At 22.9% G+C, this 25,605-nt stretch overlaps 1 protein-coding gene and 1 long non-coding RNA gene across 6 annotated transcripts in view; one reads left to right on the forward strand and one right to left on the reverse strand.

The window, feature by feature from the left end:
* LOC100869566 (uncharacterized) overlaps positions 1-25,605 on the forward strand; it is a 304,803-nt gene that overhangs the window by 259,609 nt on the left and 19,589 nt on the right. For all 5 annotated transcript variants that reach the window (XM_086909671.1, XM_031919759.2, XM_086909678.1 and 2 more), the window contains exon 5: positions 5,798-5,951. The gene's annotated coding sequence lies outside the window, so the exon portion shown is untranslated. The remainder of the gene's footprint in view (positions 1-5,797; positions 5,952-25,605) is intronic.
* LOC147658733 (uncharacterized) lies at positions 9,605-14,428 on the reverse strand. Its single transcript, XR_015292481.1, has 3 exons — positions 14,293-14,428; positions 12,371-12,512; positions 9,605-11,133 (listed from the first exon to the last, which is right to left on the reverse strand). It is a non-coding gene; the product is annotated as an uncharacterized LOC147658733 (long non-coding RNA).

Here is a 25,605-nt window from a genome sequence, read left to right on the forward strand (position 1 = left end):
TCATCGTATCGGAATGTGTATCACGATAAAAGTTTTTCTCTTGATATTTCATGCTTCGTTTCGAATTAAAACACTGTGAATACAAATACAATATTCGAAGTTCTGATACACTGTAAACACATGTTATGAATAGTTTCCTGGACGATTTGATTTCACAATCAATGATTTGATATTATTGGAAATGTATACGTAATAGAAATGTAGAGTGTAGATTTTCTAGTTAAATTTTTTTTATTGGATTTTAATTATTTATCTCAAACTTTATATCGATATTTTTTTGAAAAAATGAAACTTACTTAAATAGTGAAATCATAAATTTGTAGAAATTAGAAAGATGTAAAAAAATATTCGTACACTGACTAATTATGTATTATTATATATATTCTGTGAAGTTTTAGAAAAATTTTGGAAAAAATATGAAATAAATATAAATATGAAGGACAAGGATAATATAAAAGAATAATCGAGTTTTGTAATATCTTGTCACTTTATCAGATAAATCATGTAATAATAGATCATCTCATATTTATTATTTATATACATAAATTATTTTGTTCCAAAACTTTATTATTTTGTTTATGAATCATATTTTTATAGATTCTGATTTCTTCTTTTTTTTCTTACATATTTTTTATAAATTATTTCATTATGATACATTAGTACAAAAGTTGACCTACATTTAACATTTATAAGATTCGTTGCAATTATTTTTAAATTGTTCCTAATTAATGAAAAAATAATAAGATCATTATGTTCATTAATTTTTTATGCTTTACTGCTCACATTTGGTAAGACTTCCATAATTCATAATTATGAACGGTCCCATTCATTCTATATCTCTGTTTTATATTATTTTTATTCATATTTATAAAAACAACAATATTTTTCTTTTGTTTATTTACATGATATTTTCTTTAAAATCGCACATAAATTACGAAATAATAAAATTATATTAATAAAAATGATAATTATAGAATATTTCAGTTGTAATTGATCAATGTATATGTATAGAGTGTTAAAAATTATTACTTTTTTTTTACATCATATGTTCAATATGATACGCCTTATATTTCGACTACCACTTTTATCTACACGTTTCTTCATAAATTGCATCGAAAGATCTCTATTACATAGTATTAATACCATTAACATTTCTTTAAGTTTGTTCCAGATATCACGTATCTGGAATAAAATCTGTTAAAAATTTAAAATAGAAAAAAAAACCTGACATCTTCGAAATTAATGATTTTTAAATTAATATCTATTAAGACTCTTTTGTTCGTTTTGATGAACACTATAACGCTCCTAAAGTTCATCAACAACTCTTATATATGTTATACTCGTGTGCGAATAATTTAATTTAATTTAGATGAAATTTCGAAACAGATAATAAATATATAATGAATGTAAAAAGTATGTACGTATATATCACCCGTTTCATCCAAATTATTAAATTATTCACACGTGTGAGTATATCACGCGAGAAATATCGGAAATATCTATACCAAACGATCACATCAAATTTCACGATCACCGGTATAGGGAGACACGAGAAAGATATCTCGATTCATCCCAACGGTTGAAACGTATCTGGGTCTCAGTTAACTTGGCGCATTCCGTTCGTTTGACCTCTAACCAAAAAGATGAAATACTGTACATGCTCTGCGAGACAAATGTGAATCGAGTCGTATAAATCCTGATCAATTTTCTTCCTTTTTTTTTTTTTTTTTTTTTATCTCAGGATAAAACGTAAATTGAACCACTGAGGCGATCTCGATACGAAGCATCGAATATTGCAATATATCTGTCGCGTATCAATTTCTATTAGCATTAGCAGATATTCGAGTAATAGAAATGTCAAGAAATGTCGTCGTCCCTAGAGTTGGCTCTGTTATCGTGAAGACGTATCTTGAATATTCTGCACCTATATTCCCAATTAATCGTAGATGGTTTTGGGTCATGTAATGTCACCGAGAATCAAATATGAAATTTCATTATTAATTTAATATCTAATCGTGGATAATACTGTAATACTATAATAATACTTTGTATTTTTTTTTCAAAATTTCTCTATTTTAAATTATTATTTTAAATTTATACTTTAAAAAAAATGAAAAAAATAATAAAACTTGGAATATTAATTACTCTAAAAATGACATTACACTTGAAATAAGGAATAATATTTGCATAAAAATATTCCCTTAATTATGTTAGATACGATTTATTTGAAGTAATGATTTGAAATAAATTGAAATACTTATTTGAATTTACAAATGTATAATAAATATTTCAATTATATATTTTTAAAAATCAATTTGAAATATTTAATTTGTTGTATAATCAGTCTTAAAAATTTTTATGCATTTCTTAGGAAATAAATTTATCTAATGCGAAAATTTTGATTTTAAAGAAAATTTATCCGTATATAGAGTATAATAGATAGTTAGAGCAATTATTTCAACTTTCAGTATTTTCTCATATTGTAAATACTATTTCAAACGAAAATATTTTTTGTAACATGGGACTAAACATGGAATTAAAATCTAAACATTTCAAAGTTTCGCTCTCTTTTGTATCATTATAAAGTTATATTTTAAAAAATAATAAAATTTCAAATATTAATTGAAAATGATATTCTAAAAAAAAAAAAAAAGAATTGCTACATATAATATCACTATATTATGCATTATTCACAAAGCTTTATTTAAATCATAATTTTCATTATTTTTGATAAAAACTTGTTAATTGAGCAAAATTGAATAAAATAAAGTAATTAATTATACATATAATAAAATATATTTGAATATAATATTGATGAAATTCTATTCGTAAAATTGCAAATATTCATTTATTAATCAAAAAATATAAATAATTTATTTTTTGATAAATTATTGTTAATTACTTCTCTATTTATTTTCTTTAAAAAATATTTAAAATGATGAATCCAAGCTTACACTTGGTAAATATTGTTTCAAACAATTCCTAATACGTCTTAAAAAATTATTATTTTAATTAATAATTTCATTTACTACATCTCAAATAAATATTATCGCTATGACGTGAAATAAATCTTCAAATTATTTTTTCATTTCAACAAAATTATTTTTAATTTTTCTTCTAATACATTTCGCTTGAAATATATCCAACACTGACAAAATCCAAATTAAATTTTCAAGTTAAATTAAATAAATAGAAAAAATTAAATTAAATTTTCTTATTAATTTTCTTATAGCACGCAATTTCACTTCATATTCCAGACAAATTTTATTCTTGTATAATAAGCAACATTGATCTTCAAAATTTTCATCGTTAAAATTACTAATTGTAAGTTTAAAGCATCCAAAGAATTATAAAATGTTTTCTAGAACGTGTCAAGATTATTTTAATTGCAATCGTAAACGAAAGAAAATCCGATCAATCGGAGTATCGAATCAATCGGAAAATAACGAACTAAAATTAATTGCAATCGAATGAAAAAAAAAAAAAAAAAAAAAGAATAAAACAACCGTTCGAAAAACAAAAACGAAGTTTAGAGCGCAATCAGTTTACTTCACCATGAAACTTCTCCGAGCTAAACTTCAATTTCCGCCTATTCGATTGGTCGAACTGCATCAGACGTCGTAATTAAGCCTGGTCGAAAAATTTTTACGCTGTCATAACTCCAGAATCGTTTCTTTTGTTCGTTCCCCCCTCACGAAAGAGAATAGGGAATAATAAAAAAAAAGGAAAAGAAAAAAAAAAGGAAAAAAAAAATAGAAGTAACTATCCAATCTAGTTGGAACACAAACACGTAGAAATTGTATTCAATTTCCAGGATTTCTCTTTCCCTCGCAAAGTTGCAATCAGTCTAATATCTCGAATCTCGTTAATTAAGCCCACTCATCCTCCTTCTCCTGTCCACTTTTCTCCTGTCTCGACGTTTGTTTGACCACGATTAGACTCGAGGCGGGATTTAACAGCTGGCAAAACGTAAATCCCGACCGATGAATATTATGGAAATTTTTTTTAATAACTTCTCTTCTTCGTGTTCATAAGCAACACTGATGGCGGATAATGAATTCAACCCTAAATTTCATTTTTTTTCTCCTATCTTCTCTTTTTAACCTCGTCACGTATTTTTAATTATATAACGGAAAATTAATGAACTCACTTGGAACGCGATTAAATATTATTTATAAATATTTATGTCTTTGTAATATCGAAAATCGTTGTATCAAAGATTGTGAATATTTAAAATAATAAAATAGAAATATTTGTGTAAATATATCTCCTCGCTTGTTTGATTAATGATTAATTTCCATTTGTTTCTGCATTGGCTAAAATATTATTGAAATTATTAATCTTAATTATTAAATTTTTATTGTTATATATTATATGTTGCATTTATTATATATTATATGTTATATTATATGTTGCATTTATTATTATAATTTGAATATTTGTATCAATGTCTGAGAATTTTAGTTTAATTAATCCTATCTTTTAGGTGACAAATATCAAAGAGATAAACCTAGATTTTAAATGCTTATAATTGATACAATGAAAAAAGAAATAAAATTAGAATTTATATTTAACAAATATTTTAATTGCATATTAATATAGATTTGAAATAAATATTTTTTTTATTATATATGAAATGAATATTTAAATAATATTTTTATGAAATTTTATTCTGCAAGCAATTAATATATATATATACATATATTACGTGTAAAATGAGGAAGAAATTTTATGAATTAATATTCATAAATAGTTTTTGCATCAATCAGAAAGTATGATTAGAAATTTATCTCTTATCATTATAATTTTTATAAATGTATTCTATCTAATTTCTTAGTTAATATTTTTCTTGTTAAATAATAATCATAAAAAAAATAATTTGAAATATATAATCTATATATCAATGTTTCGATATTATTTCAAATAATTATTTCTAATGTATCTTAAAGAAATCTTATTTCAATTGATAAGTTTATTTATTTATGTTTCAAATAAATATTTTCCATTTATATTATTACTATAATAAAATATAAATATATATAAAATAAAAATTCAAATATCATTCATTTCAAAAATATTATTTCAATAATTACATATTTCTGACATTTTTTATTTGAAATATTATATTGTATATTATGTGTATTTTACAACTTACTGGCTTTATATATACATGATTAATAAAGGAATTGTTAATTGTTCAGAAAATAAAGATACTCAGATAATGCTAACGGAAAACAAATATTCTATACTGATTCATTGATAGCATTCCAAATGAGACATAATTGCTAATTAAATTTGTATAAAGTTGGATTTACAATATCTAAAATAATTTTTATTAATCTTATACTTTAAAGTGACAAGCACCATTTAAACATTCATAACTTTTGATATACTGATTTTCTAAAATTTAAACTTACATTTCTCTATATTCTAGTCAAACATTATCAGAAGCTACAAAAATAAATTTATATTCTCCAAAAGAAGTTTAACATGCTAATACAAATTTGAAAACTAAATCAAAAAAAATACTTTTTTGCTTCGTCCTCTTCCGGTGCTGTGTACATGCAAGAAGGAGAAAAAGGAATAAAAGAAGAGAAAGTAGAAATAGAATGGGTCGAAGGGAAGAGATGGTGACGTTTCAATAAGATTCTAATCACGCTTTTAGTTAGCGGCCACTCGCCTCTGTCCTTCGTACCCGTCCATGAAAAATTAAACTGCCGAACATGATATCCGTGGAAAGCCTCCCCCTCGAAATCCGTCGTAATTTACGAGCGTGTACAGCTTATAAATATTTCAGGGCCAGCTTTCAACGGTCTGACGCTACCAACGATAAAGATCGTTCCAAACGTGCCACGACTCTGACTCCGTTCTAAAGGATTCTGCGGTTGCCGAACTCATTTCCGTTCCCGAATTTCGACATCTTTCTTTTTGGCCTGGACTTGGATCGAACGGTTCGTTTTACCATTTTTCTCCCTTCCCTTTCTTTACAATTTGTTCCGTTGCACTCTTTTTTAAAGAAAAAAAATAAGAGAAGATGTGAAGTGAAATTTGTTTTTTTTTTTTCTTTTGAAGATTTTTCAAGTTACTCTTTTGGATTTTTAAACGAATTTAATCATCCGTGAAAATAATCCTGTGTGCGAAACAAAATTTTGAATTTTCTTAAAGAAATTTTTATTTTTGCTGATAAATTATTTAAATATTATATTTTATTGGAAATTGTGCGAGATGGAGATTTCAATAAGTAAGAACATAACAATTAAAATTGCTTAATGAAGTGCGATAAAAATATATTTGTTTACAGGGATTAAATGTTCTAATAATTGTCAATTTAATAAGTGCCATTTTGTTTTATGTAGTAAAAATGTAATATGTAAGAAATAATGTAAAAACAAATTTTATAATAGTTAGAATTGGAATTTACAATTAATGAAACAAAAAATATAATCAGTCATGAAAATCTTATAAGAAAATTCATTTTATTCAAAAATCCTTTTTAGAGATTTTAACATGCATATAAAAACTATACATATAAAAAGAATTTTCTTTTTTAACGAAAAATATCTTTAAATACGTGAAATCAAATTTTTATTATTTTTTTATTTTTTAAATATTATTTCACGAATATTGAGATTATCTCTTATAATAAGATAATAAAGCACTAAATCTGTATAGCTATTTAAATATTTTTTTATCGCGTATCATTACACAATTTAAAAAAAAAAATATTATTGAAAATTTAAAGATTGATTTGAACTCGAAGTGATATTATAATAACAAAATAATGCTCCATACGTATATATTCTTATAATAATAACTTTTATATATTCTTATAAAAATTAAAAATTTCATATAAAACAGAATTGATAAATGACTTACTAATTGAATTTGTATATATATAAAAACTTTTGTAGCTAACTATACATATGAGTTTCTAATATTTAAATATGAATTTTAATAAATAAAAATGCAATTTAAATAATATAACAAAATACGATTGTATAAGTAGAAAGTGACGAAAAAGTATATTAAAAAATTAATTTTTATAAATAAATAACTAATTTTTTTATCTAGCTTATAAAATAATAGAAATTGTAATTGGATTATATCTAGATTTAAATGACATTAATACAACATAATATAAACAAAATGATTTTTGAGATAGCAGTTAGAAAAATTAGAATTAGAATTTTTTTACCAATTACTATTAATTAATTTTTCATAGTCGAAATATATATAAACATTTTTCTATCATAAAAGAATTTTTAAGTATCATTTTGCAAAATAAGGCAATTTTTTTAAATAATCTATATATGATTAAATCTTAGTTGTGTAACAAGCCTAATGATATTTATTGAAATATTTATTCTATATATATTATCGAATGCACAAATTTGTAAATGTAAAACATATATAATGGCTTATTGAATAAGTTTTCGGTCTTCCAAGCTTCTTTCTTAATTACCGCAATCGCTACTGTCCAGTAAAACGTTTCAATGTCCACTACCATAATTAAAGCGATCACGAAGCACGAACGAGAACCGATTAAGGTAGTGCATCGGCACAGAAGCACGTGTATAGAACCAAGACAAGATCGTTGTATCTGGATCTGAGTGAAACGAGGCCGTTGCTCAATCAACCAAATATGGCTAACCATGAACGCATTAACGATCTCGTATACATTTAAGAAGATAAGAAGCCCAGTCTTTCCTTTTTCCATTGGAATTTTCATGTTGCTCGTTACACGTATCTAATACTCTTTTTCTTTCTGTTGTCTTAACTATTCGATTTAATTACTATATATATATATATATATATATATATCTAATTACATTATCTTTTTCGAATTTACTATCAATGAATCGTTATGCATTTTTTTGTGAAGTTTTGTGAAGTAAATTTTCTAATTTTCAAACATTTAACATTTTTAAAATAATATATTTTAAAAGTTTTCAAATAGAGAAACTTTCTAGAAAGTTTAAAAATTTATTTATAAATAACGAATTTTCTTTTTTTTTTTATTTTCTTTTTATATTCAATTAATTATTAAATTTGATTATCTTTTTAATTTTTAAATATTAAAATTATGGAATATATTATAAAAATGTTTAAACTAATATATTACTTATTTTAAAATCTTTTAAATTACAATATAGAAATATTATAGAAACCTATAATTTTAGATAATTATAAATAAAGATAGCTAAGTAATAATTTTCAAATATTTTATAAGAAATTTTCTTTTTCTTTTTTCCCCTTTCTTTTTCAAAACTTTTTAATTTTCAAATTATTGAAATAATTTTAGAAATATTTTTGTACCATGTCTTGACGAATTATTTTGAAATACTTAACAACGAGGTTTTCTCTTTTTCTTTCTCATCTTTAATTTTTAGATATTAAAATTTTTACGCTAACATATTTTAAAATCTTTCAAATTATAGTATAAAAATTCTGTTAGAAACCTAACAATTACACCATACCTTGACGTGTAATTTTCAAATACCTCGCCACAGATTTTCTTCTTTTTTCTTCCTTTTTTTTCTCGAGTGCACAGTGACTGAAGGTTTAATTAGTTTCAATGGATCGATCAACAAGTATGCCGCGAAAGGTGTTACTGGTATAATTGTTCCCGTAATTGGACGATCTTGTCTCGTCTTGTACGATTTCTCCTTTATTTCATCGTTCATCCCGACTAGTCGCGCAGAATGCGTAACACGACGCTTTTGCTACTCGTGGATTTGTGTTTTCGTTTTAATGGACACCGTGAAGAAGTTTTCTCGTTAAAGATACTTCAATTGCCGAAGACGAAGCTATCGGATTACACAAACCTCTCGTCTCTTTGATACATTTAAGAAGAGGAAACGAATGGATTCGATAGTGAAATCAAACTTTTCCGATAACTGGTTCCAACTCTTTTTCGCAGTTGAAATTAACTCGGGTAAATATATTTACTTTGAACTAGAATTCATTCGAGTAGATATTCGATAAATTGTTTTCTAATTAGAATTGACATATTTTCTTATTTTTCTATAATTCTAATATTTATAGCATAACAATAAATGTTATTTTAATTTCTAGAAATTATCTACATTGGAAATATTTTAGAAAATTATTAAATTTTTGAAATAAACGGAATAATCACTTAAATTGATTATTGATTATTATATTTAACAAATCTTTTTTGAATCAATTATAATATATTGGCACTCAATAAAACTTTTTTAAAATAATATTATATTTTTATATAAATAAAAACAATTTTGATTTTAAAAATATAATAATCAAACTATTCAGTAAATCAAATGTACAATAATTTAATAATATAAAAAATATAATTTTATTTTTTTAGATGAAAACGATAGATTTCAAATATTTCTATCACTCTTCATAGAATTTAAAATGACCTGACAGTTTCTTAATAAAAATTTTATAATAATAAATTTTATATAATAATAAAAATTGAAAAAAATTAGCCAACTAATTCTTGAAAAAAATATTAAATTCAACATTGAACAATTTATATGCAACATTGAGAAATTATAAGAGAAATAAAAATATATAAAATCATAAGTAGTTCAAAAATTATATTTATAAAATCTATTATATCTATTAAATCTATTATATTATATCTTTTTATTAAAATAATAATGCACATGTGATTAATAATAACATTAATTTTTAAGTGGAAATGAAAATGTTTTTTTACGTAAGTTGATTCTTCTAATAAAAAAATAATAGTTAAAAAATAATTAACTTAATATAATTATTGATTGCAGTTAATGATTCATACAAAAGATGTTTTTAAATTCATATTTTGCCATAATTCTACTGATAATTACGATTTGAATAATGATATACCCTGTATAATTATAATAATGTATTTTCAATATTGTATTTCAAAATACAATATTAATTATCACTCAATCATGCTTTATTAAAAAAAAAGTATTTCATGAAATATCTAAATTTCATTTTATCCCAAAAATTCAAGCTTATCAACTAACAACTATTTTTAGTTTAACTAAAAATGATATTCTAATTATAAAACTTATAGCAAATAATCATTTCTAAAAAAATTAAGAATTCAGTATTTGAGTTCTTTTTAAAACACTTTATAAAATTAAAAAAAAACAATGAATTTCATATATAAATTCAATTTTAGAAGTCAAAGATCACTTTGAAATCATATTATTGGCATCTTTGAATGCGTTCTAATGTTAAATAGAATAATTCGAAAGAAAAATATGTATATTTATCATGCAACGTTATAAAACATTGGTGATCTTAAAAATTTCTGAAAAAATAATCTTTGTAGGTTATTCGTCTAGAAGAAGACTATTTTAAGTAGACTACCCTGTATACATATACATAAGATTCAAAGAAGCTCCTCAAAGACTCTACATTCTCGAGAATCTCTCCTCGATCTTCGAAATGCAACGAGAAGAGGGAAAAGTGCCAACTTCCCCTTTTAACAATTCCTAAACATACCCCTGACGCGACAAGGCGGAAGACGAGCCGTTGTGAAATCGAATTCCCGTCAGTCCACTTGTGCAAAATTGAACCACCCTTCGCCCTTCCACGCGATAATGGCATCGAGGCCTCCGGCTTGGTCCCGCGGTTCCCATTCAGGTGAGACGTCTCAATTTGCGTGTTCTTCGCCAGGTGAATGCGCCGCTTTATTAACCAAGCAAATTTAAGGTCGAAGTGGAACGGGCATTGTCATTCAGCCAACGAAGTAACTTCGACTCTCTTCGATTCTCTCTCTCTCTCTCTCTCTCTCTCTCTCCCTACGGTGGCTTGATCCTCATTGTTCAAAATGTTCCACGCCTCTCCGAGCCCGTTCCTCTGCTCCACCCCATTAAGCATCTTCCTCTGTTTTACTCGTTTTGCCTTTGAAGCCTCGCTCTCGTTATCGTCGTATCAAGGATCGCGTACGATAAACCCGCCCTCGAAGCCGGAACAGAAGGGACCTTTCTTGTTCCTTGTGAAACCGTGATGAGGGTGTAAGATGATTCTGCGGCTGCTCGTCTCATTTCCTTTCCGAATCTTGCCATTTTTCTTTTTGCCGAAGTTAAGAATTTGTTCTGCGGTTTTCTTCAAATTTTACTTTTTATTTATTTATTTTTCTTTTTTTTTCTGAAAAAAAACATGATTTAATACTATCTTGTGAAATGAAAAATTGGAATTTTTTTTGGTAATCATATTTGATGATGGTTGTTTATAATCGTTTATTATAAAAGTCCATTTTTGATAAAAATTAAGGAATAAATAATGTTATATTTATAATATGAAATAGAAATATATTGACAATTTATATATTATTATATATAATTGCTTTGAAATTCAGTCAGTTCTAGAAGGATTGATTCTTAATTTAAATTTTCGTTAAATGAAAATAGAAGCAAAATGAAAATAGTTGAGATTCATGAGATGATAATATAATAGAGGTATTCTACTATACTTGTGAGATTTTGAAAAAAGGATTTTGATTAATAAAGATTTTATCTTTGTCCGTATGTAGAAAAAATTAGGTAAAATGAAATTAACTAAGATTTAACGTATCTTATGCTAAATATACAGATCTAATATTTTTGTTTTTGCATATAATGTACATTATATTATATTATTAATAGTGAAAATAAATTCCATTTGTAAAATATTTGATAATTGTAAAGTGATTTCAAACCTCAAAATATTTCTCAATTTCAAAAACTTACTTATTAATATTTATTTAGTATTATTTATATTAAAATCTTATATTTATTAATAGAATTATGAGAATTCAAAAAAATATTTTTCTACTTATAACAATTTAAAAAGAATATTTGATTTATAATTATCTTTAAGAAAATCATAGAAAAATAATCACTTTTGAAACACATAATTTATTTATTAGCATTATAATTAAATTATAATTATTTTATAATAAAATTATAATTAAATTATAATAAATTATAATTAAAATATATGTATATGGAAATTAAATAACATTAAAAAATTAAGAAAATTAGTTTTAAATAAATAGAAAATTTGATTCTATTTTAAAATACTTTTTTCGCTTCTAAAAGTAACTTAAAAAAATCTTTTTTTTTTTTTAGATATTTATAAAAAATTCAAATTTAATCTGTCAGTATTCAATTATGATCTATTTGATCTCATCGTTAAAAAAAGAAATAAAATTGAAAAAAATATCGAAACTAGATCAAAACACCATATATAACAAACAATATTTATATTTGTTACGATTGAATTATCATAAAATATTCGATATTTCGTTGCATGAAATTAATTCTTAAAATTGTCATAAACCACTACGAATCGTTTACCTTCACGAAATATTATACTCGCATAATATATGATTTTTTCCGATTACCATTTTCATATTGTTCCACCGAAAGTCGTGTTCATACTTTTCGTCGTATCATGAAAATCTCGCAACAGACACGAGCCATTAATCCCGATCACCGTCCTATCGATATCATTCACCATTGTTCCAGAGATCCTCGTATCATGTGCTGTCACGAACGAAAAATCACATGGTTTAAGTACCCCCATTGTTTATTGAAATTATCAGTCTATATGAAAACATAACAATTCATGATAGATCAGTTTGATAACAGCATATTGTTATTTTATTATTTGAAGAAATATCAAGAAAACGAATATTTTACAACAATTATTTTTTATTTTTTTTTAAGTCATAATTCGCTGATGAATATTTCTTTTTTTATAGAAAGATATAATACAAAATAATAAAAAATGATAACAATTGTTTAATGAGATATTAGATAAAATAAGATGATTATGCAAAAATATATCATAATGCAAAAAATGTATCACTGTGATGTAATTTGTATCTAATTTTTTATAAATATAAATGCATTGAATGCATTCAAATAATAATTAATAAAATAATACATCGTAATTTATAATAATACGTAAACGATAATGATAATTTTGAATTATATATAACGACAAAATAACGAGAACATATAAATTCTTACATATAGATATATACTATTATTATAAGGAAATTCTAATTTAAAAATTCTGATTTTAAAAAAAATTTACGTGTAGAGCATAATAGATCAGACATTATTAATTAATTAGACATTTTATTATTCGAAAAATCTCTAAAAAATCTAAGCTTAAGAATTTCGACATTTTCTTATTCAAAATATAAGAATATCACTTGTATTACTTGAATTATTTAAATTACTTGAAATACACAAAAATAATACAAAAAATTACACCAATTCTTGAATAACACAATTTTTTAAATATATGATTTTTAAAGTTTTTTTTTAACAATTTTAAGAAAAACTATTTTTATTTAACTAAAATTTTGTACAGTTATCACATTATCTGTCAGAATTGTTATAAAAATTTTCATGTAATTATTATAAAAACTTTTATATGTAAAAATCCATTTAAAAGAAAAGATGCTTGTTAATTCCAATTTGATACTTGATAAAGAACATGTTAACAACATATAAGATTTACTCAATAAACAGTAACATTATTTCTGTTAACAACGATGACTTCTTTTGAATTCAAGTTATCAACAGAATATATTCTCTTTAAATAATACAGATTGAAATAACACAGAACGTAATTATTATATTTGTACGATTTTAAATCGTATAACACGGAATCAATTAACTATTATTATTTCATGTGTTACCTGTATATAATAACGATCTCAACGAATTTAATACTGAATTTGCACTAACTAAAGCTGACACTGTTCTAGTCTGAATAATTTTACTGTTTACGAACAAATCCTAAAGAGGTCGTAAGCAGCTCGCAAAATTCTCTAGTCAGTGTAAACACAATGTACTACGCATCTACAAAGCGAATACTTTATGAACAACTTTAGCCAGTGTAATATAATACGTAATGTTTCAATAATGGACAATAAATATAAGAGTTTTGACAGAAAATGATAGAAAAGTAAGATTTTTTAAATATTTCTTTTAATTTTTATATTCAATCTCAATGCATTTCACCGACACTTTTCAATCTTCCTTCTTTTCCTTTGTTGATTCATCGTTATCGACAAAATCGATTAGCGTGAGAACCATATCGTGTCCGTCATCTTTCCGTCATTCGCATTGTCGGTGTTATCCGACAAATTGCTTTAATTACATGACAGTCTAGTTAATTCGCCGACTCGATTTACGCTGCGCCAAACATAGCAAAAAGAAGGAAGAAGAAAAAAGAGAGGGAAAAAAAGAAAGAAAAACAAAAAAGAAGAGCTTGACAAGAATTAATTATAAATGTGAGTGAGCGTACCTTCGTCCTATCTCTTTTGTATTCGCACGGATAATAACATCGACATTTGAGAGTCAGGTCACCCAATTACTCAGTCTTTCTGCTGCTACGTATTCGAACGGTCGACGCCTCGTTTGCTGCTTATCCCCACTCTATTGTATTTCACGCGTTCGTACGTTCCTACTTGTTATAATTCATCGGTTAATTACGACACGTGATGTGATGAAATTACATTTACGTAATTTTTTTGTCAATTGAATTTAGTTATAACTAATTTTTTTTATGATATTGATAATAATAAATATTTGAAATGAAGAAGGAAAATATCTGCATTTCTAAGTTTTAAATTTGCAATAGTAATTTGTTTCTGTATTGATTAAAATATTATTTGAAATAATTATTTGATTTTATAATATATAATAAATTAATGTGTAATTATATATTTTTAGTTAATATATATTATATATAATATACATATATGTGTATATTATACATATATATATATATTATACATATATATTATATATAATATACATATATGTGTATATTATACATATATATATATATATATATTATACATTATATATTATATATAATATTATACATATATGTGTATAATATTATATACACTTTCAATTATTTATTTTTTAGATAATATATAAATAGAAATAAATATTATTATATAGTCGTCCATAAATACTATAAAATTGCAATTTAATATAAAATGAATATTTTTATTTTATTATCGATATTACATTTCATTACATGTATCTAAAAATTATTTTGTTGTTTATAATACAAGAATAACCGTATTGTATTAATAACCGTATTGATAACATTTTATCATTACATTTTATTTAATATAACAATATTTATATATATATATATATATATTTTGCAATTAATGTGTTGACTAAGCTGGTAAAATATTTTTATATGTATATAATTGCGTTTATTTTTTGTCTCTATTTTTTTATTCTTTACTCTTTTTTATTTTCTAATTAATAATCATGAAAAAATGATATTAAAATAACATTTAAGCACATCAAATACTATTTCAAATAATTATTTCTAATTTCTAATTATATCTAATTATATTTTAAAGAATTTTTATTTCAATTTATTATTTAATAAATTTATTTACTATATTTTAAATAAATATTTTCATTGATATATTTTTACTATTTTTTTTATTATATTTATATATAAAAAAAATTAAAATAAAACTAAACTAAAAACTAAAAAAAAACTAAAATATAAATGAAAATAATCTTTGAATATTTATTTCAATAAAATTATTTTAATATTTATTTCAATATTTATTTTCAATGTTTTTTACTATATGTTTCAGTACTAATTATATTGGAGCATGTATTAAATTTATTGGAAATGAAATTCTTTTGGTTTTGAGAAACTAAAGTAGAAAATAGAATTAAATTTTATCTTTTAATAAGATTTTTATGTAGATTAATATATATTTTTTATTTAAATAACAGATTTTAACAAGATCAAAATCAGTAACTTTTCTTTCAGAAATTAAAAAAAGATTTAATAGAAATAAATAATTTTAATTAATAATAATAATAAACAATTATTTCTTATTTTAATAGAAAAATATTTCAAGACATAAAAAAAATGTCTAAAAAGAATTTCAATTTTCTTATTATAAATTATAAATCATAAAATTTTTATTAAACTAACTAACTAAATTAAACTCTACATTATATATAAAATGAATAATTATAGTCATAATTTTCAAATTAAAATAATTGTATAATAATAATTTGACTCTTCATAATAATAAATTATGCCAAATACTAAGATCAGTCATAATAACATGATTTGCATCTCTTTCTAAGTAGATTACTCTAATCTCGACTAACAACAGATCCAATTTGCAGTGCTAAGTCCGTAATACTGGAAAACTACTATTACACGTTGCATTGAGGTCAGAATATGAATTGTTCATATCATTTTTTTTCTTTTTTGTCATTTAATCTTCTTAAGGTAAATTTTTTTTTAATATTATAATGAATAATACAATAATATTATAATGAATATAATAAATTAATAATAAAATAAATTTAATTTCATTGTTAAAATAGGATTAATAATCTCATTTTAGTATCAGAAAAATTGTAATAACTTTAAAATTCATATAATAATTAATTTAGAATATAATAATCCTATTATAGTCTCGAAAGAATAAAATGATTCTTTACCTAAAGCAACTGTTATAATACTTTTAAAAATGAAATCTAATGAAATAATCTTTGAGAATCATAGGTTAAGGAATTCAACAAAGTTCTTTAATTTTTTTTAATTTCATATAAAATAAGGAATATTAATTTGTAAAAAATTTATAAAGAAACAAATAGTAGTATGATTTCTTGTTTTTATATTTCTTCTTATATTTAATTTGTAATTTGTAATTTAAATTTTTCTAAATCTTTATTTAAAATGAAAATAAATTAATAAGATTATGACAAAAAATGAAAACAAAAAAGAAATGATTGAACTAAATTTAATATATGTAAATAATATCCATATTTTTATTCTTATAAATAATAGAAATATTATAATATTCTTTTTATTCTATAAATTACAATTATTTTTATATTTTTATTCTTACAAATAAAGATCTATAGTATTTTAATAAAAAATATATTTAAAATATACATTATCATCTGCATTATTCTTCATGAAAGAATAATAATATATCAACATACATATATATCAATATACAAATATCAGTTTTGCATATAAAATATACAAATTAAATAAAAATTTATTCATAAAATATGGATTCTATATATTTGTTATTAAACTATTGAAATATTTAATATATTTCAATAGTTTTTAACTTTTAATTCTTTAATTTATTTCAAAATATTTTCGGAAAAATTTTCATTTTCATTTTGCAAGTTATTTCTATTACTACACGTGTATATTATATCGATTGTGCGATATTTTCATGTTTTTTTCCTCCTCTCATTATTTCACAGTTTTTTTTTTCTTCGTTTGTTCCTTTGTCCATACCTTTCGTTTGTTCCTTGTCTATATCTTTTCTTCAACTTTTATTTGATTTTTTGTCTTTGGATTGCCAGTTTAATATTTATTTTAATATTTTATCTTCGAATATTCATTATACAATTTGAAATAAATTATTTATTTTGATGTATAATCATATATATTATTTCCATAATTTTTCTAATTTTTTCTTAATTTTTTTCTTCTGGATTTTTCTAATTTTCCTTTTTCAAAAATCCATTTCAATTGATCTCAGCACTTTTTCTATACTTCGATCTATAAATAATAATTTATTTTAATATAAAAAAGTTAAAAATAAATTTAAGAAAAACTGAATATATGTATGTGTAAGAGAAAAATATCAATAATTATTATTAAAAAATTAAATAAGTATAAAACAATGACGAAAACGAATATCTAAAAATAAGAATATTAAAGAATAAAATACTACTACTAAAATACTAATCAGAGAAAAAAATAATTGGAAGAAAAATTGTCTCATTTTTATTTTTTGAAATAAAAAGATTATTAACAACAATATAAAACTATATTTCTTTCTTTAATAATTAATTTCTTTCTTTAAATGAAGCATGTTATGTTATTTGCTGCTAGATCTCTCTGATATAATATTAAATATAAAAATCACTATCAACTTATACAGTTAACTAACCAATAGATGGACATAGTATCACCTTTTTCTCTATCATTCAGCAAACATTTCCTTTGTAATAAATCGACCAGATTCGCAATTTATCTTTCGAAAGTGTCTAAATGAATTTCTCGAACGAAATACATTGTTGATTTTCCGACGATAATTCTAACCAACCTCTCCACTATTCTCCATTCTATCGGAGTTTCTTGGGATTCGCACGTTTTAATTGTTATAAATCTGTCCCACGTCACCGTGAGAGCTCTATGAGAACGAGAAAGCGTGTTTTCCTTCGATTTCTCTCGCCATCAATTGTTTCTCTACTACTATTCAAGTTGCTTTCGAATATAATGCTCGAGAAATGCAATTAAAATATATAAATCGTCAAGTTTCTTCCCATTTTTTATAGGATAAAAATTAATTAATAAATAATTAAAATTTTGAAGAATAAAAATTATAATATAAATAAAAAACTATTTAGAAAAAAAAATCAATGAAATTGAAGTTGTCTGACTGCTGTAATACAAGATTTTGCACTCTTCTATTCTTTTTGTTTCTTTTCAATTTTTCGTTCTATTCTATCTTTATTTTTCTATTTTCTTTTTTTTATATTCATTCATTCTTCCTCAACTCTGTGTACATTTCCTCGTTAAATATTAAAAGAGAATTTAATCACCGATTTTTAATACCGGTCTCAATCAATATTAATTCTGTTCAATGTTTTCTTTTTATGCACATTTTTCAATTTCCCATATCTTCTCCTTACACATATAAAATTTATCTTTAGATATACTCGAGTGATTATACTTTAAATTTAATTTTTAATAATAGTATTTAATCATTATATTGTTTAATTGTTATTTAAATATTATAATAATATATTATAATAAAATACATCATTTAGATTCAAATTTTAATTATTAAATATTCATAAAAATATAAATTTGGATAATCATCCATAATGTAATAATAAATGTTAATTATAACATTTTTATTACTTATAACAATATTCTTTAATAGTGATTCATGCAAGCAATTAAAAAAATTTATTTATTAATTGAATATAATTTTAAAAATTAATTAAAATTACATAAGGATCTGCAATGATTTTATTTTTTATCGATTTATTGTTAGATTTAATTTTATAATATAATATTGAATACTATAAAATTAATTTTGTAAATACATCATGTAATAAAAGAATTATTTTTCTCATTTGAAAAAGGAATGTTAATTATTTAATTTATCAATTACTTGCAATCAAAAGTTAGCAACATAGATATATATAAAATCAATATATCGAATTGTGTATTTAATTTTAATATCATTAGTAGATAATAACATTTAATAAATATTATGTTTCAACACATAATTATAATTTTATTAATAAAATATTTATAATTTTATTATTAATTATAATTTAATTATAATATCTATCATACAAATGTAATCTATATATTTTATGCAATTCATCTACACATAAGATAATAATAATTTAAATAACATTAGTTTATCGTTAGTTCATACATTTTAATAAAATTTATAACATTATAAATAATTATAAATATTATTATTTATTAATTATTAAATCGATTTTAAAGTATTTACGAATGATATATAAAAACATTAATATATTCGTGAAAATCTTTATCTTATCAAAATCGATTCTAGAAATCAAAACACATTACAACATAAAAATTGGTATAAAAAACCCAGGAACAATTCTATCTTCATTACATCATCATTTCGCTCTGTCTCTTCGTTTCACTTCATTTAATAGAAACTTAAATTGCTGAACAACATATAAGTTTTAACCAAAATTTTTATTAACTTTTCTTATTTATCTTAGCCTTCAGAATCAGTCGTGTATATGATATACATGAATGATTGATTAATATATATATTTTTTTTCACATTTATCATACTTTTCAAATATATTTATGAATAAAGAAACAATTTTTCCATTGCAATTTTAAAATATAAATTTTCTAATATCTTTGATTTAATTTTGTTGTTTAATCTTTGACAATTTACCCAAATCTCTCTTAGATTATACAGAGAAAAAGTTAAAGCAACAATACGATAACTAGATTATACGAAAAACAAACTTGTTTTGATCATCAAGGAGACTGCGATGTTAGCTGCATGTTATTTGAAATTCATACAAAGCGAAGTCATGGCAGACCTGACCTACTTAAGACTAGTGAATACCACTACTTTATTTGGATTGGAACGAATGTCTAGTCAACGATGTTCATTAAATTCACGTCTGATAGACAACAACAATGACGATTTAAAGGAAAAGATCTCGGTTATTCCATCATACCATTTCGTGTATCTCGGTTTATCATCTATTCCAGATTCGATTTTCCAATAGGTCGATTGTAGTGATCGAAGGTTCTTCTCGAGGATAAGCGAAGGTTTTTGGAATTTATCACAGTTTTTCCTTTCCAGAAGGAAAGTTTTCTGAACAATGTTCAAAAGGGGATTTGTATTAATCGTCGACCTTTTCATTGTAAAAGAATAATTGAAAGTTTTATAATAGAAGAAAGAAGCAAATCGATTTATAACAAGAAAACTAAAGTTTGAAAGAAATTTAAAAATGTATATAAAATGTTATAAAATTATTGCTTTGACTTAAAAAGACTTGAAAAATTGATCACATATCAGTAGTTGAACTTTAAAAAAAATTATCTTTATAAATTATCTTTATCTTAAAAAATAAATCATATCATATAAATTATTTTTATTGAAATGAATATTACAAATATAAAAAATTAGAAAAAAAATAACTTCATTTAATAAATAATTACTTAATAAAAATTAAAACTAAATTAGATTGATTTAAATAAGCCAATAATCAATTATTTAATCCATAATTATTTAAAATATTAATAAATGTCTTCACATATAATTATTTTCTTGAATTATACGTTTACATATATAAATTTGATCTGATATTTATATATATATCAATTTGATATCTATGTATTTATTTATATTTATATAATTCAATAATCTTAATAATCTTGCACTTAATATCAATCATAATCATATCTTAAAAATAAAAATAAAAATATCATTCGTCTTTTTTTCACAGATATATTTGTTATTATATTTTGTTATTACATATTTTCTTTTTACTATAAATTGCTATAAATCACTATATTAACCACAATTTTTTTACATTTATTTACATTTATTTTTTCATATTAGAGATATATTTCAATAATTCAGTATTTGATAAGCCGAAATTATTAACCAAATTATTCACCGAAATCAATAACTTATCAGATCATTGAAATTGTATTTTAATTAGCAGTCATTATGTTGATAAATTCTTTTTTCAATTTTCGATAATTTTTTCGATAAATTCGGAACTAACCCGGATTTGCATTAAAATATAAAAAAATTAATTTTTATCAACAATAAATAATAATATAATTTATTATTTTATTAATTAAAAATGTCATTTTTTTATTAACTGTAGAAGAAATACAAGTCTGATTATTGCTGGAACAATTTACAAAAGAAAACAACAGAAAAAAAATATTTATAATCATATAATTATAAATTAAATTTAATTCTATAGGGAATTAAATATCATTAAATATCATAAATCTAATATAATAAACAATTTTTATATATATATATATATATATATAACAATATATATATATAAATATAAAAATATATAAAAATACGTAAAAAAATTCTTCTTTTTTCGAAAATTAAAATCTTGTTTATATGTTTTATCATAAATGCTATCATTTCGTTGCATTTATTTTCACATGAACAGATCAAATACGTGAAAAAAATGTTATCTGCAGTTAAACTTTTTTTACATTATGAAGGAAGAAATATTTCATAATGCTATTGAAAATCATATGGCGTATTGTCGCAGAATATAAATCATTTGTTTTTTTATCGATATCTGCGTCTAGTTTACACCTCGCGATGTAGAATTTTATTTTGAGATATATTACACGTAATAATTCAAAAACTGTCAAAAATGGATCTATCCTTCTCTTGTTGCATAGTTTTCAATCATGTGATGTGTCGAATTGATATGCGAAAATCTATCACGATCTTTTAATTCTCCATACGAAATTTTAATTATATTAAAAATTTCTTTGAATGAGATAAATTCAAAACTGATAAAATGTTATAATTTGAAAGTCAAGAATCGAACAATGAATAGTCGAATAACGATATCAAGTCACTTTTAACTTGTATTAAAATTCAAATGTTCAGATGTGAAATAAGAAAGATTTAATGAAAAAATATAAACAAAATATAAATAAACTTATAAAATATAAAAATTTTTATTTTTAAATTATACAAATAAAAAATATACGTTTATTTGAAAATTACAATTGATTCAGCATGAACAAAGAGCTGATAAATTCTAACAGATTAAAGAAGTTCATTAGAAGAAAATATTGCTCTCTCCTATTTTTTCGCAATTTTTATATTAAGTCGCGTTCGAAATTCCATTTCGCCCGATGTTCTTTTCACAGAACATGATCTGATACGATATCAAAAACGGAGTTTATCAATCGTTATAAAAATCGAGCAAAGCTTTTGAAAACTCGTCAAAAATAACGCGACACTTTCCATGCCTTTTATCCATGCGCGCAAGATTCCAATTGCTCAAATAAATTAACTGGTTTCGTTCGAATCCAATCGAATTCGTTCTTCCAATCGGTTCGATCGACTTGCAAATTTGTTACCGTTAATTTGTCGACTACGATATCCTCGAGACGATTGCATCGCAGCATTGTTCACAGATAAAAACGAGCAGTGTGAACGTCGACAATGGCTCGTCCGTGTCAAGGTTTATCTATGCGGTTGATAGTTGAGGTGGGTCCGGGTCCAAATCGTCCCGGCATACGAGGGAATTTCGAAAATTCGCTATCAATGACGCGACGCACGCGATAAGCCAAAACCACCGGCATAGTCTGACATGGCCGGGCAGTAAATTTTCAGTGCAAACAAAACGTTTGATTTGTATTGGTGCCGGGCAATTTTCGTGAAACGGAAATTCTAGTTATGAGGGATCTGCAAGTATAATCGTCGAACTTTAGATTTCAACAGTAAGTGTCTGTTTTTCTTAGAAAAAAAGTAGAGAAGGAAAGAAATCTTAAATATATATTCGATATGTTTTTAATCAATGCGACGGTTCTATAATTTTTATTTTTTCAATTCCCTCATATTTTAATGATTCATATTTCATGTTTTTGTCATACTTAAGAAATATTTTCAATAGTGATAAAAATTTTAATAATAATAAGAATAAATATATAGATGTAGAAAAAGATATAGAAAAGTTTAAAAAATTTTCTTAAATTGTAAAATTGTACAGGATTTTTCTTCAAGAAGGTAAGAAGAATTTATTATACTGTGAAAAATATGATACAAATATGATATAAAAATCGAATTTTTATAAAATTCATTTCTTTTTGTTCTGCTATAAAAACTTATTCAAATTTGAAATACACTCAAAAGTATTTGAATACAATTATCTTTGATAAAATATCTTTTAGTTACAAAATTATGTATAAATCTATATGAAATATTATAAAATTAATGGTATTAAAATATGATGATAAAAATTATATGATATAAGTAATAAAATTAAATAATCAATTATAAATTGTATAATAATAAGAAACACTTTTTGTTATTTGAAAAGTTTATAGTAATTATCTACAACATAATATATAAATTATCTAATTATTTTAAATTAATATGATTTTTTAAAATCTTCTTTAAAATTCAAGTTATGTCGAAAGATAGTTTAATCTAAAAGACATTTTGACTCAAATTTTATAAATCTTATTATATAAAAGATAAGAAACACGTGAAACAATATTCTTCTGTCATGCTTATCTTTCATAAATCAAGTTTTATTAAATTTGAATTAAAATATCTCTCTAATTAATCTTGTTCTTTCGATATATCAAAATGTTTCTTTTGAAACCACTTTTTATTTGAAAATTTTTTAATATGAATAATTCTATTGATATAAATAAAAATAATGATATATGATAAATGATGATATAATGATAGGTGATTCATCCTATATAAAAATATAATATAATAAATATTATTTCTGATTGTTCATAATTAATTAATACTATTAAAAGTAAAATATCTATTACAAATCGACTATAGAATTCGAATATTTGCAAACAATATTTTATAAATTTACTTTAACTTAAAAAAAAGAATTACGAAATTTAAAAAAAACTTGATCTCTACAAACAGGAATTAACTTCTATAATTAACCTTTAAATTTTCGATATCACTATCTCTTAAAAAAGAGATATGGAGTCATTTATAAATATAATATATTATCTTGTAAGAAAATTGATCTTTTTTTTAAAAATCTCATTTTTATAAAAATTTATATAAAGTATAATGGTTTACAATAATTTTTCAACGGAAAAACTGTTCAAGTATATGAAATCAATTTGCAAATTGTTTTTTTTCATCATATTTTATATATACGTATTTATCATCAAATTTTTACAATAGAACAATAGAACTCTAATTATCTTATAATTTAAAATTTTGTTTTATTTCGTATCATTGCGAACTTATATTTAAAAAAATAATATTAATACTTTAAAGTTTGATTTCATTTCCTGAGACTAATATTTCACTAATAAAAAAAATTTTATTCTATATATAATAATTATACATTTTTATGATGTTTCATATAAAATATAATTATTATTGGATTTAATAACACAATTTATTAGTTGAACTTTCACAAGGATTTTCTTTAACTGACTGATAAATTTATAAAACTTAAAAGACCCTGTTTAATTCAAATGTCTTATTCAACTGGAATGTTAACGTATTCACAATACCGTAAATTAAGCGTGTTTTCATTCATGAGAGTATCAGATTTTCAAACGGAAGTCTCAACAAACGCAAATACACGGTGAGTAATAATTAGAAAAGTCAGTCGCCGAGGTATTTCCTTCTCATTAGTAGAACTAGTTTGTCATTGGCCCTCCACGTTTTCCCCCGTCTCGAGCGCACTCCCATAATTTCAATCTACCTGTCTACCGCGAACAGACAATTATCACGGTCGTTTAATACGAATTTCAGATCGTTCACCGTGCAACGAATAATACCGGAATCAGGCTTTTCATTAGACGTGACTGGATCTCTCTCCTCATTCGATAAACTGTTGTGAGTGGAAATAGGATTGTTTGTCATTTTGTTTCCCGTAATCTTCGCGGGTAATAACGAATTGTGTAATAATATATTGGGATTAGTGTTGGAATTAGGAAAATTTATCTTTTATAAATAATTAATATACTTTTTTTTACAAACAATTGTGTAAGAAATTCTGATTATTAAAATAAAGAAAATTTGTACAAAATTTTAAATCTGTAACTTTTCAATTTATGTAACAAGTATTTTTAATATTTTTTAACATTTTCACAACAAATATTTATAACAATATTTTTTTAAATAATTGTAAGACATTCTGATTGTTAAAATACGAGAAATATATATAAAATTATATGTTTAAGATTCTAAATATATAACTTTTTAATTTATATAATTGCGTAATTAAAATGTAATCATATATCAAACATTTATATATAAACTTATGAATGTAAAATAGAATAAAA

This window comes from Apis florea, unplaced genomic scaffold (assembly GCF_048593485.1).
Source record: "Apis florea isolate Af1SG1 unplaced genomic scaffold, ASM4859348v1 contig_1789_pilon, whole genome shotgun sequence".
Classification (NCBI taxonomy): Eukaryota; Metazoa; Arthropoda; class Insecta; order Hymenoptera; family Apidae; genus Apis; species Apis florea.